Source organism: Lissotriton helveticus, chromosome 7, assembly GCF_964261635.1.
Source record: "Lissotriton helveticus chromosome 7, aLisHel1.1, whole genome shotgun sequence".
Taxonomy (NCBI): domain Eukaryota; kingdom Metazoa; phylum Chordata; class Amphibia; order Caudata; family Salamandridae; genus Lissotriton; species Lissotriton helveticus.
In genome coordinates, this window is record NC_136068.1 from 1,685,093,876 (window position 1) to 1,685,108,928 (window position 15,053).

Sequence of the window (15,053 nt, forward strand, 5' to 3'; positions counted from 1 at the left end):
CAGTCGATTCCAAACACACATGCATCCTAGAACTTTCTTTGTGACATGAGGTTCTGTCCTGTGCCAAAAAAAATAGGAGCTTTATAATGCCTAGTTATATGACCAAGTTTATCTTTTTATCCTATGTTTATAAATTCGTTTCTATTTAAAATTTATCTCTACCAAGTGACATGTTTTATACCAGGCTTCTCCAACGAGCACTCCAGCAACCTGTGAGTAGCTCTCCACTGAGCAACCAAGCCTACTCCATTAGAAGCTTTCGAATGTTTGAATTAATAAATTTACTTACATTAAAAGTGTGTATTCAAGACCAAAATGTGTATTTTCCGAAATTTGTACGATAATATTTTTGGAAAAATGGCAAAATCTTTAAAAGGATTTTAAGATGATGTTTGAGTGATAAACCATACAGAGAGACGTATTTTTTTTAAAATAGATTTTATTGATTTTGAATCTCAGATTGTGAACATGGCCTGAAAGCCCGGCATATAATAAAAGAACAAAAACAAGAATATTTGCATGTGCATTCAAATCCCACCCCCCACCAACATTCTATCAACAAGACACAATATAAGTCCCATTATGAGACCACGTGTCCCAACCCCTCTTGTCCCATGAATGCTCAAACTTCTTCATGAACCAGTTGATGCACAGAACGGACAGGTTCTAATTTAATGCCAATAATCTGCCCATAATTGCCACACCTTGGGGTGGTTCTGTGGGTACCGCGGAGCTTTACATACTGCCACCTCCAAGCCAATACAGTGATCCATCTCTCTTTTCCATACCGCCATCGATGGGGGCGTTGGGTCCTTCCATTCTCGGGCTATACCACATTTTGCCAGAGTCCAATCCAGAAACAGATGCAACTGTTTGTATCGACTCCCATCTAATGTCGCAGAGAGGCTTATTACCAATATTATTACTATTTTTTTAACATTAATTCTGACAACCGTGCCTAATGCACTGAGGTGATCTCTGCTGGTAATCTTGCATATGGTGTTCACTAATGTAATATTGTCTGATGTGGTGAGTAATACACCCTTACTATATTAGTATCTTGGGGGGATTTCCAGTGAAGTTGATAAGTATCTCTTATTACAGATAAGGATGGAGACCCTGTTATACAATGCCATCTATCACAGGATTTTTGTTAGTTACTGATGTAAACCAGTGACACTATCATCTAGATAATAAAGTCTAATTTCATGACACACAGAGATGAAGAGTAACCTGGTGTGATTAGAACCTGTGACGTGCAGGTGACACAAAACACTCATATAAATAAACTTGTCCCCTATTCACTAGTGGACACAATATGTAAAACATTATAAAAGAGTAAAGTGAAAGCATGTAACATCTTCATCTCTTATTGAGGGACCACAATGAATACTGTGAATGGTGGAAGGGATTTGAAAACAGAACCGCCTGTCTTCAATACCCGCTTCTTCTACCTGGAGAGCATTTTGGTTGCACCAAGCCTTTCAAAAATATCCCAGATGGCCATTTCTGCAAGCAAGTGAACTATGACAAGTACAAAAAACACTTGTTTAAAGAAATGAGAATACCTCTTCTCGAGTTAGTTTTAACAAATTTGTATTACTCAAGAATTCCTGTGAGAATTCAAAAAGTTCAAGCATTAATAACTCCATACCTACCACAAGTTCAGGCTCTATTTCCGTGGACTGAGAATTAATTTCAACACTATTAATTGTTTCCAACTTAGCCCTGCTGGGTGGTTTACCATAAGTGTGGATAGCCAACTGGTTTTATGGGATCCAACCATGAAGATAACATAATGATGCTGAGATAATCTCATGTATATGGCTTTGGAGAGAATTAAAGTATTCGCACTTTACATTGTAGGACCTTAGGAAAAATAATGCTCAGAAATAGGGGAAACAGCCTATTGTAATGATGCATCCACGTTTTGAGGATTAAACCATTAGTGAGACTTGCTTGACGTTCTTGGAAAGTAGGTGGAGAGCTGCAGGAAAATCAAGAGTCCCTAAGGCCATCATCCTATTCAACTGGTACATGTTGTCCCTTTCCTGCTCAGAACCAAGCAATGCTTTCCCATTACCTACAAGCCATCTTCATGTCGAGAGCACACTTATGCCATACATCAGCTCAGAACAGGTGACACGACGATAAATACAGGTGATGTTCATAGGAAGGTGTTCTTCATTTGAATGATTAAAAGCAAAGAGACACAGCTGAGTGTGTTTTGTGTTTAAAGTAATTAGAGGCGCTATCATCAAACGGACATGTCCTAATGGACCCCAGCAATGTAGTTTAGCACGTATGAGAGAAACAAGGATATTCATTCTTTTACTTTTATCTTTGGGACTAGAGAAAAAAGCATGCTTTGGCTACATGGTTATGGCAGCTTCATTCCTTTGCCTCCTCTGCGTCACAAAAAAAGGCATGCAGCTCCATGTTGTGGGCGCTTGCTGATGTCTCTTCATTTGTGGGTGCATTTGATCTGGTGGACCTGGAAGACCCAAAAAAAGACAGGAGTGTGGGTCAATACCGCATATTTAACAATCATCCCAGCTCACATTCTTTTTGATGTAATGTTGTATCAATACTACACATCAAACAATCACCCCAACACTTAAACTAACTAATACCATACTGTATCAATATTGCACACCTAACAATCACCCCAACACTTAATTTCTCTAATGCATAACTGTATCAATACTGCACATCTAACAATCACCCCAAAACTTAATCTCACTAATACAAAAGGTATCAATACTGCACATCTAACAATCACCCGAGCATCGATTCTTACACATGTAATACTGTTATGTAGTTCCTACAAATCTATAAAGGGTCTGCACGTTTAGACAACATAAACTAAGAGATCGATGTCCAGACTGATTCCAGGTACCCCCAAATGATATCTTGGTCTCTAGACCAGCTAGCTCACAGTGCCACTATGAGCCCCTCTTACCAAGGAGCAAATAGTTTCTGCCAAAGATCGAACATGACAACCCTGATCCCTGAGGGATCGTGGAAACAGTACAGTTCTTCTCGCCCAGTCACTCATGCTTACTTCGTCTCAGAGAGATACACAGGATAAAACAGTCGGGACGTTTTCAATAAGTATGTATTGAACCAGCGTCATTCTACTATAAATAATGTGTGCTGCAACAACCATTAGATATAGATATATATACTGTCATGAGCACCACTAGAATTCTACCATAGTGCTAAAACAATGAATATATGCCGGCATGTAGATACATAACAGTAATAATGTGTACTCCTAAGATGCAAACCCTAACTACATGTACCTAAATGTACCTAGCATGTATGTAAGTGTATAGTCATGAATCCCCTTAGGATAGAGCCAAACCCATTACCTGATGAGGGACAGCGAAGGACCCTGTCTTGGTCTCGAGATGGACACCCTGTAAGGGATGTCAGACCACTGTGTGCTGGAGTGTCTGCGTGCAGAGACCTCTGCGTCTCGCGTCAGCATGTCAGCATAGAAGTCTTTCTCCTCTGATTTGTCAGCATAGATGTAGAGCTTATATACCCGAAAGATACTGTCAGATGTTCTACCTATAACTGTACTATGGGCATGTTGGGCAAGGATGATGATAGAGGTGACCCTTATACAGAGTTATTATGCAGAAGATGGTAATCCTGCTTTGATACTGAGAATCCTCCTGCATAATACATGAGGCTAGTTTTCTGAGAAAACCACACAACAGTCATGTAGCACCTAACTAGGTAAAAGGTCAGCGCCAGATCTGTTATGTAGAACAATGGTAGGACAAATGTAGGTGAAAGACTGTGTAACTACCTAGGCCTATATTGGGGTACATTGGGGTTCATAGCAAAACTGTGTCAATAACACACACTTAATCATCGGGTTAGCACTCCTTTTTACAGCTTCAAACTGTATCAATACCACCCACATACAATTATCCCAGCAAACAATCTTACAGATGTAATTCTGTGTCAATACCACACACATATGATGATCTCAGCAGACATGCTCACAGATGTAGTACTGTGACAATATCACACACATATGATTATCCTAGCAGACATTCTTACAGATGCAATACTGTGTCAAAACCACACACGTACGATTATCCCAGCAGACATTCTTACAGATGTAATACTGTGTCTATAAAACACACCTAAATATTATGTCAACACACGTTCTTCTAGATTTGAAATTCAGTTCTTGGTGCTCTCAACATGACTGATAGTGTATAGAGCAGTCAATGGGAAGATGGTCTGACATATGTGTGTTGCATTAGGCTTCCTTTAATGTAACTGTATTTTGCATATATGTGATTCCAAGTGGTACTGCACAGTAAATAAAAAAAGAAACTAGTGGCCAGGAAGTGAGGGAATCCTCTTTGCCTGGAGTGCTTTTGTCAGCTCCAAGTCCAATGGACGGCATTGGAAAGCAGAACAAGGCACGCATCTTGGCAATACTCCAGCACAATTTAAGGACAGAAACAAACACTGAAGGTCACCTTGAGAGGTGAATCTTGGTCACCACTTTTTTATGCCAACCTTGCCATTCTGAGTTTCTCTTTCCGACATTTTCTCTGAAACTAAACCCAGCAAAAACTCAATTTCTCATCCTCTATCGCACAGAAACACCTCTCAAACTCAAAAAATGACTTCTTCCACTCCCATAGATTGGTATCACTCCCAAATTGGTCCCCTCAGCTAGATCTCAAAATCTCACTCTAATACCTCACATTTATTGAGAAACTTGCAAACCTGTTTCAATATATATATTGCACAGATTCCATTTTAAAATTGTCTTGAATAGATGTTATGCTATTTTAAGGTCTATTTATTTATTTATTTGTATATATATACCTATATTGCACTTTGTCACATTGCTAAAGTTTTGCATACAACATTGATCTGAGAGTCAGGATGACATCATGTATTTATTGTATTCATACCATGATTTCTGACACGGGTATTCAAACCATGATTTAAACAAATGACAGCTGCCTATGGTGTACATAATACAGGTTATAGACTATCCCTTATGCAGCAATTGTTTAACAATGCACTGTCACTTTAACACTGTTTTGATAAAAAATTGAAAAAATGGTATAAATTCAGTCAGGTGACTGACTTTCGTGTCATGTGATCAAGGCACCTTGGTGCCGAAACGCGTAATGGCCGGCAGAGTTTGTAACCAATAAAGAAGATTGTGTGCACTGAATTGTGGTCCGTGCTCCATTTGTGAAACTGCAAAGTCGTTCAGCCAGTGGTGTTATCAGGATATTTTAAACTGGTTTTCATCTTCTCCGGTTGCACACGGACAGCCCTTCGACGTATTTACGGGCTGATATCACAGAAGGAAGGCATCGTCTGGCAACAGACAACAACCACACTTAAATCCAGGAGGATTTCAATGTGACCAGCCCTCCAGCAGAGCTATATTAGTGGATTCCTACGGAGTAAGCGAGCCTGAGTCGGAGGACGCGGGAGAACCTGTCAGGAGCCGAAGGTAGGACTGCGAGCAGCACGTACATGCTGGGTGAAGGGTGTGCCAAACCTTAGGTGAACGACCGAGTATATTGACATTCAAGAGTATACTCGAGACTCTGCACCTAAGACAAGGACTTCAATATTAAAAGGGTTTCCAAACAATGTCGGCCGACACGTTAAGAGACCGCGAGGCTGCAGCGGCTGAAATGTTCAATGATACAAACTCGCCGCCAACGAACTACAGTACCCAGAAGGCAACAAGCGGAGCTAACAATACAATGCTCCGGGATAAATTTCGAACCCTGGAAAAATTAAAGAAAAGTGAACAAAGTAAGTATTGGGAGGATCGCTCCCTGCAACGCTACTTAGACATTGGAAGTATACCAAGAGGCTAAGCGCATACTAATTGCGCTGAGTTATGAAACGCGCGATCCACAAATGATGAAAGAATGGGCGGAAACTAACCTAGAGTCCTCAAGGAAATCGGTGACAATATTGGGTAAATACGCTGAATCTGATCGCCAAAAATTACAAAAACAAATTGATACCCTAAATGATGAAATTCAAACAATGGGACAAAGTGATGAGGAAAATAAACTTAGAAAGGAAATGACACTGCATTTAAAAAAGAGGAGGAAAAGATACGAGAGCGAAAGACCTACAAATATCACCGAGACAAGGCCGATTGCGAGTGTGGTCGGATTTTCACTTTCGCCGAAAAGTCTGAAAGTATGAAAATATCAAGATTTAGTGGAGTCCCCAAAAAGGCATCAAGGGGCAACAGAGGTGCAAATAGGGTGAATCGTCTGCCTCTGAATTGAGCTCTGCAGTCAAAAGTGAAACAGAAGGTGACATCAGAGACGGAAGAGTACTGATTGCAATGTCACTTGTGGAGGAACTGGATTTTGTAGTGGAAGAGCGCAAACAAACAATGCGCCCAAAAAAACAACAAACAAAAACAGCACCCACAAGCGCCGACAAAGGAGAAGGGCAAAGAAAAGGAGAGTCCACGAGGTGATATCAAACACGCCGGTGGAACCGCAAATGAACATACAAGTGAACAGGCAAGAACCCAATCAGACCAACATCACAGTGACTAATCTATCCACGCTAACTCTGAATCAGGCGGAGTTACAGTTGCTGTCTTTGGGCTTATCATTCTCCCCTGAAAGCACCTTAGACTATGCCGCAACCAGAATGGACATATTCAAGGCATAAGGAAATTGAAATTAAAAAAGTATCTTCTTCTGAAAGACACGTCTGGTCATTCTGAGAATACAGCATCAATCAACTCACCCCCGCGGGAGGATTCAACAGCGTTGTTTAACCTCACAAGTCAAGATATGCCGCTGCTCAGAGACCTGCAATCACGGGCACAAATGGAATCATAAAGTGTAAGTGGAGCAGTGCAAATTAACAAAGATACTGAGAACCTCAGACAAAGCAAGATATTTAAGCCTCGGTCAACCTTTGTCCCAGTCATGCCCAGAGATGGTATTGACGTACATCACGAACAGATCATCATGGGACTAAAACAACTAAACTATAGGATCAATAAACAGAAAAACAATAAGAAAAACAAGCAGGAGATCAAATACCATCAACTGATGAGTAAATTATCGTACAATAAGGACATCATAATACGTAATGCAGATAAAGGTGGTAATCTGGAGCAAAACTGACTACATCAATGTAGCTCTAAAGCAATTATCAGATAAGGAATGTGACTGCTGATGTGATCAATCAGTGGTCAAGGCAACATATGAGGATTTTTACACCAAATTGATGGCCTGGCAGGGATTGGGGTTGTTAAGTAAAGATGAATACCTGTTTTTAAAGAACAATTCACCGACGATGCCGGTTCTTTACTTCATACCCAAATTGCACAAGGATCCAAACAAACCACCAGGGCACCCCATCATTTCTGCCAAGAATAGTCTAACGGAACACACATCACAGTATATTGATCATTTTCTACAAGACTTTGTCCAAACACTTCCCTCATACTTGAAAGACACTGGTGATTTTTTGGCCAAATTACACAACTTTGTGTGGCACAATGACTACCTATTAATAACAATGGACATAACAGCTCTATATACGAGCATTAGCCACAAGGATGGCATGAGGGCAATTGAGTACTATCTGGGACAGAGACCCATTACACATAAATATCATAGTAAAATGATCATTGATATGATTGATTTTTGCCTGCATAACAATATTTTCTTATTTCAGCATGTACTGTATCAACAATTGGGGGGTGTTGCTATGGGGGCCAGTTTCTCCCCCACTATGCCTGTCTCCACATGGGCTGGGGGGAGGAACTGGTCCTACATAGAAAATATGCCAACATCCCTAACCAACACGTAAAATGTTGGTGGAGGTACATAGATGATCTGTTTTTAATTTGGCATGGCTTTGAAACTGAAGCAACAACGTTCATCAATGATTTAAACCAAAATGACATCAAATTACAATTCATATCAGACATCAGTGCAGACAGGGTCCTCTTTCTAGATGTTGAGGTACACATAGAGGGAGGCAGGATAGAAACTAAAGTACACAGAAAACCCACTGCTGTAAATTCAGTTTTGCACGCAAATAGTTTACATCCGAAACACCTTGGGCCAGATGTAGGTAAATCTCATTTACCGATTCATAAATACCGAATTTTACCGATTCGGTATTTATGAATCTGTAAATGAGATGTAGGTAAAAAATCGGTATTTTTTAGCGAATTGGTAAGATTCTGTATTTACCGATTCGTTGAATACCGAATCAGTATTTGCTATTGAATCCTATGGGCCTTGAAGCCCGTAGGATTCAATAGCAAATACTGATTCGGTATTTACCGAATCGGTAAAAATACCGAATTGCTAAGGGGGACAGGGTGTCACTTTGACACACTGTTGCACCCCTGTAACTGGCGTTTGCGCCATGTGGCACACAGACATGCCCTTAGGGCATGTCTGTGTGCCACACGGCACAGGTGTACATGCACAGATGTGCATGTACACAAGAATTCGTAATTTACCATGCAATTGTATTGCATGGTAAATACCGAATTCTAAAGGCCCATTAGCACTGTTAGCAGTGCTACCCACATCACAAAATTTTCGGTATTTTTACCGAATGGTAAATTTACCAAATCGGTAAAATTTACAGAATCGGTAAATTTACCGATTCTGTAATTTTACCGATTCGGTAAAATTACCGATTCGGTAAAAATACCAAATAAGTACGTTTTTTTAGCCCCTACATCTCCATAGCCCTTTACCGGTCGGAAACGGCCGAAAATCGGTATTTTCGGCCGATTCCGACCGGTAAAGGGCTACCTACATCTGGCCCCTTGTCCAGAGCATCCCCTACGGGGAAATGATACGTATAAAACGCATCGGTAGCACTGAAAGTGATTTGAAAAAAGCCCAACTAGAAAGTAAACGTAGATTCCTTGAATGGGGTTATACTGCAAAATGTATTGAGGCAGCTATTCTTAAAAGCAATGCAACTGACAGAGACAAACTATTGAAATTGACAACTTCAGTGCCAGGACCAAATAATAATAAGGATATCACTGTACAGCCATTGAAAACCACAGATCAATCAATTAATGAATTTAGAATGATTGTGAGGTACAGTAAGCAGCATAAAGAAATTAACCGTATCATTCAGAGAAATTGGCCGTTGGTCAAAAACGATCCGGTCCTGGGACACACATTGCCGTCAAGACTCTCTATCATCAACAGATGGGCCCCCAATATGAAATACAGATTGGTGGTTAACAATCCAATAGATCAGCCAAAAGGCAACTGGCTAAGCCAAAGGAAGGGCTTTTACAAATGTACGACCTGTAAAGCCTGTCAACATGGCACAAACACCACTGCTTTCAAAACAGCATTTGGGGGAGGTGACCATGTAATTAATAAGTCTCTGTCATGCAAAACAGAATTTGTTGTGTATATCCTCAAGTGCCACTGTGGGCTTCGGTATGTGGGAAGTACCAAGCTGCAGGGGCATAAGAGGATTTTACAACATATTAGAGCAATTAAGAATCGAGACACAGTATACCCCGTCGCCGGACATTTCAATTAATTACACCAAGCAGACCCAAAGCATTTAAAGTATTATTTAATTGATTGTGTACCTTTTTACAAAAGAGGGGGCAACAGAGAAGGAACCCTGCGCAAATTGGAAACCAGGTACATTTTAGAACTAGACTCCAAGCACCCCAACGGTCTTAATATCACAGAAGACCTGTAGACATGCTTATGATTTTATCAATAATGCATTTCTAACCTGGTCAGACATGACATACTATCTACAGGTTTTATAATGTTTTGCTTCTATTGGGTCTGTTTGATTTAAGGGTCTTATGCCAAAGAAATGCAGAAATGTTCTATTTTATAACAACACTACAATTACATTTTTGGGTATTGTAGAGCTTAAAAGTTTTTACCTCACGGTTAGCACTGTAAAAACTTATTGAAGGATAAATGCTTTTATCTTGTGTTTTAATTTATATGTCATTTGTTTTACACACTTAGAAATCATCTCACTTTAATGCACACTACCAAAGACAGAGGCTTCTGTCGATTAAATAGGGGTTACTGCATGAGCAGTGGGGAACAACCAGAAAGATCAGAAAACACAGTTACAACTGATATGTGAAAAGAACAACCATCAACCAGGCAGTAGCAATATAGCAGTATACATAATAGATGAGATTAATCAAATATTAATGTGGACTGACATGCTTGGACTTTGAGATTGCGGAGTGTTTTTAATAAAAACATATCTGGGGTCTGGAAATGATCAAGATTGTATGTTTAATTAATTATGGTGAATTTAGGGTATTGACACATATTCCATCTTAAAATTGTCTTGAATGGATTTTATGCTATTTTAAGGTCTATTTAGTTATTTATTTATATATATACCTATATTACACTTTGTCACATTGCTAAAGTTTTGCATACAATATTGATCTGCGAGTCAGGATGACATCATGTATTTCTGGTATTCATACCATGATTTCTGACATGGGTATTCAAACCATGATTTAAACAAATGACAGCTGCCTATGGTGTACATAATACAGGTTATAGACTATCCCTTATGCAGCAATTGTTTAACAATGCACTGTCACTTTAACACTGTTTTGAGAAAAAATGGAAAAAATGGTATAAATTCAGTCTAAATCTTTCCTGCATTGCTTCAGCCTCCTTTTGGAAGGTTGAATTTGAGCTACAATTTCTTCTGGCTCTCAATAGTTCCGTACGGGATACTATTGATTAGGTTTCTTGGGTAACAACTAGCAACACTTAAAATACTGTTTCCTACTGTATTCTTTCTGAATAGTTCGCTTTCTAAATGCTGGTCTTTTACTCCTATACTTATTGCCCAAAGTGCATAAGAGCAAAGATATACCCCCAGGACGTGCAATCTTGTCCTCAATGGGCAGTATGTTCGAAAACACGTCAAAATACATTGACTATTTTCTGAGAGAGTACGTTCAGTCGTTACCATCCTATGTGCAGGACACACGACATTTTTTAAGACTAATAAAAGACATAGTCTGGGACGAAAATATGCTACTGATGACATTGGAGGTCAGTAGCTTATATACATGCATACCACATGACCTTGGTTTAGAAGCATGTGCCTACTGCTTACAAGAGAGACCAGTTGGTTTTTGGAAACACACGGAGATGTTACTTACCATGATATCTCAGTGTTTAAAAAACAACTTTTTCATTTTCGATCATGTGATGTACTGTCAGGCTCGGGGGACCGCGATGGGAACCTGCTTCGCCCCCAGTTACGCAGGTCTTTACCTGGGCTGGGGGGAGGAGCAGGTGGCCAGTAACATCAGTGCCTTTTCCCAAAACGTGGCCCTCTGGGCTCGGTACATCGATGATATTTTCTGCATTTGGAGGGGTGACTGTGTTACAGCAGAAAACTTTGTGAAAGAACTGAATAATAATGGTCTAAACCTTGCATTCACAAGGACCATGAATAAAGAATGTATAGAGTTTCTGGATATAATGATAAGAGTAAAAGACCAGCATTTAGAAAGTGTACTATTCAGAAAGAATACAGCAGGAAACAGTATTTTAAGTGCTGCTAGTTGTCACCCAAGAAACCTAATCAATAGTATCCCGTACGGGGAACTATTGAGAGCCAGAAGAAATTGTAGCTCAAATTCAACCTTCTAAAAGGAGGCTGAAGCAATGCAGGAAAGATTTAGAGAGCGGGGGTACTTGCAAAAAACAGTAAAAGCACCATATGAAAAAGTGAATGAAATCAACCGGGACGATCTGCTTGTTGAGGAGGAGGTGGTTGAGAAAAGTGAGCCTATAAGATTCATCACCACCTTCAACAATCAGGCTAAAGAGGTCAAAAAATGTTTGAGTAAGTTTTGGCATGTACTAGGAACAGATATAACTCTAAAAAAGTGCATTGAGTTATATCCTAGCATCACTTATAGGCGATGTCCAGCTTTGAAGGATATACTATGTAAAAGTAGTTTACCAATGGAGAAAAAGAAAACTTCTATTCAAGGTTTCTTTAAATGCTTTTCCTGTAAGGAGTGCAAATCAAGCAGCAATTGTAAACAGATAAAACTTTCGTGTAACCAAAAACCCTTTGTCTCTCGAAACACTTAAGCTGTAAATCAGAATTTTGTATATATGCCTTAATATGCCCTTGTAAATTAGTGTATATTGGAATTACCATCAAACCAGTGAAGCTACGCATATTAAAGCACATGCGAGCGATCACAAATGATGATAAACAGTATCTGATCGCTCGCCATTTCCAGAAATATCATAAAGGAAATGCGAATCTTTTACAATATTGTGCGCTGGATATAATCACAAACTCTGAGAGAGGAGGAAATAGAGAACAAGAACTGCGTAGACTGGAATCAAGATTAATTATAAAGTACGAAACTATGCAGCCAGGAGGGATTAATAAAGATGAGGAACTGGCAGTCCACCTAGGCTACTAATTGCACTGTGTTTTGTCACATAGAATCATATGAAGAAAGAAAATTTATGCCGTTGTGTTGCTCTTTGAAGTATGTTATTATATGTTTTTAATAGGTATCTGACCATTATAATTGATATACACATTATTCACTTGTAGGAGACGGAGTATTTTGCCCTGTATGAAGAATTTCTGAGCTTTGAAGGAACGGTGAAGGAAACTATGGGTTTCAGCCCACATGGGCAGAATTGTATAATACGTATTATTTTCCCAAGAGAACAGTCAGTATTGTAACTACGCCCTGACTACAATGCCCACTGGGGCGAAAAATAGTGGAACTTGAGTCTCGATCATTATATAAATAAAGTTTTGAGATTTTGATTTAAAATCAAATCTCTAATTAAGAGACTTAAATAATAGAATAAGAATTGAAGATGATTATAAATATAAAATCACGTTCTGTTTTGAAGCAGGAAATTGTGTAGTAAAACATATTTATGACTGTGGGAAACTTTTGTTGAATTAAACACTGTTCCAACATGGCGATTCGGAAAGTTACGAGAAAAATGGGCGAATTAAACTTCGTAGTCCTCTCTCTATTGTATTGCACTATATCACGTAACATGTTGTAATGACAGCTGACCCGTGACCAAGGAACCGGCTGGTTCCGAAACGCGTCAGGTGTTGTTTGCCACTGCTTTTTGAAGAATAAATTGCTTCATAAAAAATTGGGGCTCGGCGTTTTTCTTATGAAGTCATAAGGATATTGTGCTGGAAATATATATCAAGGCTTGTGAGAAGCCGAAACATGTAGCAACTGAATAAACACCCTTGGACTATCTCCTGTCTGGCGTTTGGTGACGGCTGCTGAGAGCGTGTTGAAACGTTTATTGTTTGCAGTAATATATATATATATATATATATATATATATATATATATATATATATATATATATATATATATATATATATAATAGAAGCAGAGAACTCCAGGAAGTTACCATGTTTAAATGGAGAGAACTCCTGTATAGAGCACCTTACAACACAAGCAATTATCAATCAATCAATCAATCAATAAATTTATAGAGCGCGCTACTCACCCGTGAGGGTCTCAAGGCGCTGGAGAGAGAGGGGGGAGGGTGTTGCTACTGCTCGAAGAGCCAGGTCTTGAGGTGTTTCCTGAAGGTGAGATGGTCCTCGGTCAGTCGTAGGTGTGTGGGGAGGGAGTTCCATGTTTTGGCTGCTAGGTAGGAGAACGATCTTCCTCCGGTGGTGGTTCTCCGGATCCGTGGGACAGTGGCGAAGGCGAGGCTGGCAGAGCATAGCTGGCGGGTGGGGGTGTAGAACGAAAGGCGGTTGTTGAGGTATTTGGGGCCATTGTCGTGGAGTGCTTTGTTTGCATGGGTGAGGAGCCTGAACGTGATCCTCTTGCTGACGGGGAGCCAGTGCAGGTTTCTCATGTGGGCGGATATGTGGCTGTGGCGGGGGATGTCGAGGATGAGTCCTGCGGAGGCGTTCTGTATGCGCTAGAGTCATTTCTGAAGTTTGGCTGTGGTTCCTGCGTATAGGGCGTTTCCGTAGTCCAGTCGGCTGGTGACGAGGGCCTTGGTGACGGTTTTTCTGGTTTCGGTGGGGATCCACCGAAAGATCTTATGGAGCATGCGCAGAGTGTTGAAGCAGGATGACCTGATGGCGTTGACTTGCTTGGCCATTGTGAGGGAGGAGTCCAGGATGAATCCCAGGTTGCGTGCGTGGTCTGTGGGTTTTGGTGCGGTGCCCAGCGCTGTGGGCCACCAGGAGTCGTTCCAGGCGGAAGGGGATTGTCCGAGGATGAGGACCTCCGTCTTGTCTGAGTTCAACTTCAGGCGACTGAGTTTCACCCATTCTGCGACGTCTTTCTATCCTTCCTGGAGGTTGGTTTTGGCGGTGGCTGGGTCTTTGGTGAGAGAGAGTATCAGTTGGGTGTCGTCGGCGTAGGAGATGATGTTGATGTTGTGTTTGCGTGCAATGTCGGCAAGGGTGCTCATGTAGTGGTTGAAGAGGGTTGGGCTGAGTGAGGAGCTTTGGGTACGCCGCAGATGATCTTGGTGGCTGCTGAGCGGAAAGGAGGTAGGCGGACTCTCTGGGTTCTGTCAGAGAGGAACGAGGTGATCCAGTCCAGGGCCTTTCCTTGGATCCCTGTGTTGAAGAGGCGGGTTATCATGGTGTGGTGGCAGACGTTGTCGAAGCCAGCCGAGAGGTCTAGGAGGATGAGAGAGGTTGTTTCTCCGTTGTCCATCAGGATCCTGATGTCGTCGGTGGCTGTGATGAGGGCGATCTCGGTGCTGGGGTTGGCTCGAAATCCGGACTGGGACGGGTCGAGCGAGTTGTTTGCCTCAAGGAAAGCAGTCAGCTGTTTATTGACGGTCTTCTCGATGACTTTAGCTGCCCTTTTGGTGGTGCGGATCAACTGGTGGCATTCTTGAGGGCAGTCATGTTTTCGGTAGTCTGATCGAGGCGCCAGGTTTTTTCGAGGGTTCGGCAGGATTTCTTTGAGTTTTTGAGAGCGTCGGTGAACCATGAGGAGGTCCTGT

At 40.9% G+C, this 15,053-nt stretch overlaps 1 protein-coding gene across 4 annotated transcripts in view; it reads right to left on the reverse strand.

The window, feature by feature from the left end:
• Positions 1-421: 421 nt before the first annotated feature.
• The window catches only part of LOC144770660 (uncharacterized), a 281,327-nt gene continuing 266,695 nt past the window's right edge, over positions 422-15,053 (reverse strand). For 2 of the 4 annotated variants that reach the window (XM_078655370.1, XM_078655371.1), the window contains one exon: positions 422-2,494. The gene's annotated coding sequence lies outside the window, so the exon portion shown is untranslated. The remainder of the gene's footprint in view (positions 2,495-15,053) is intronic. The other 2 variants (XM_078655373.1, XM_078655372.1) reach the window with 1 other exon arrangement.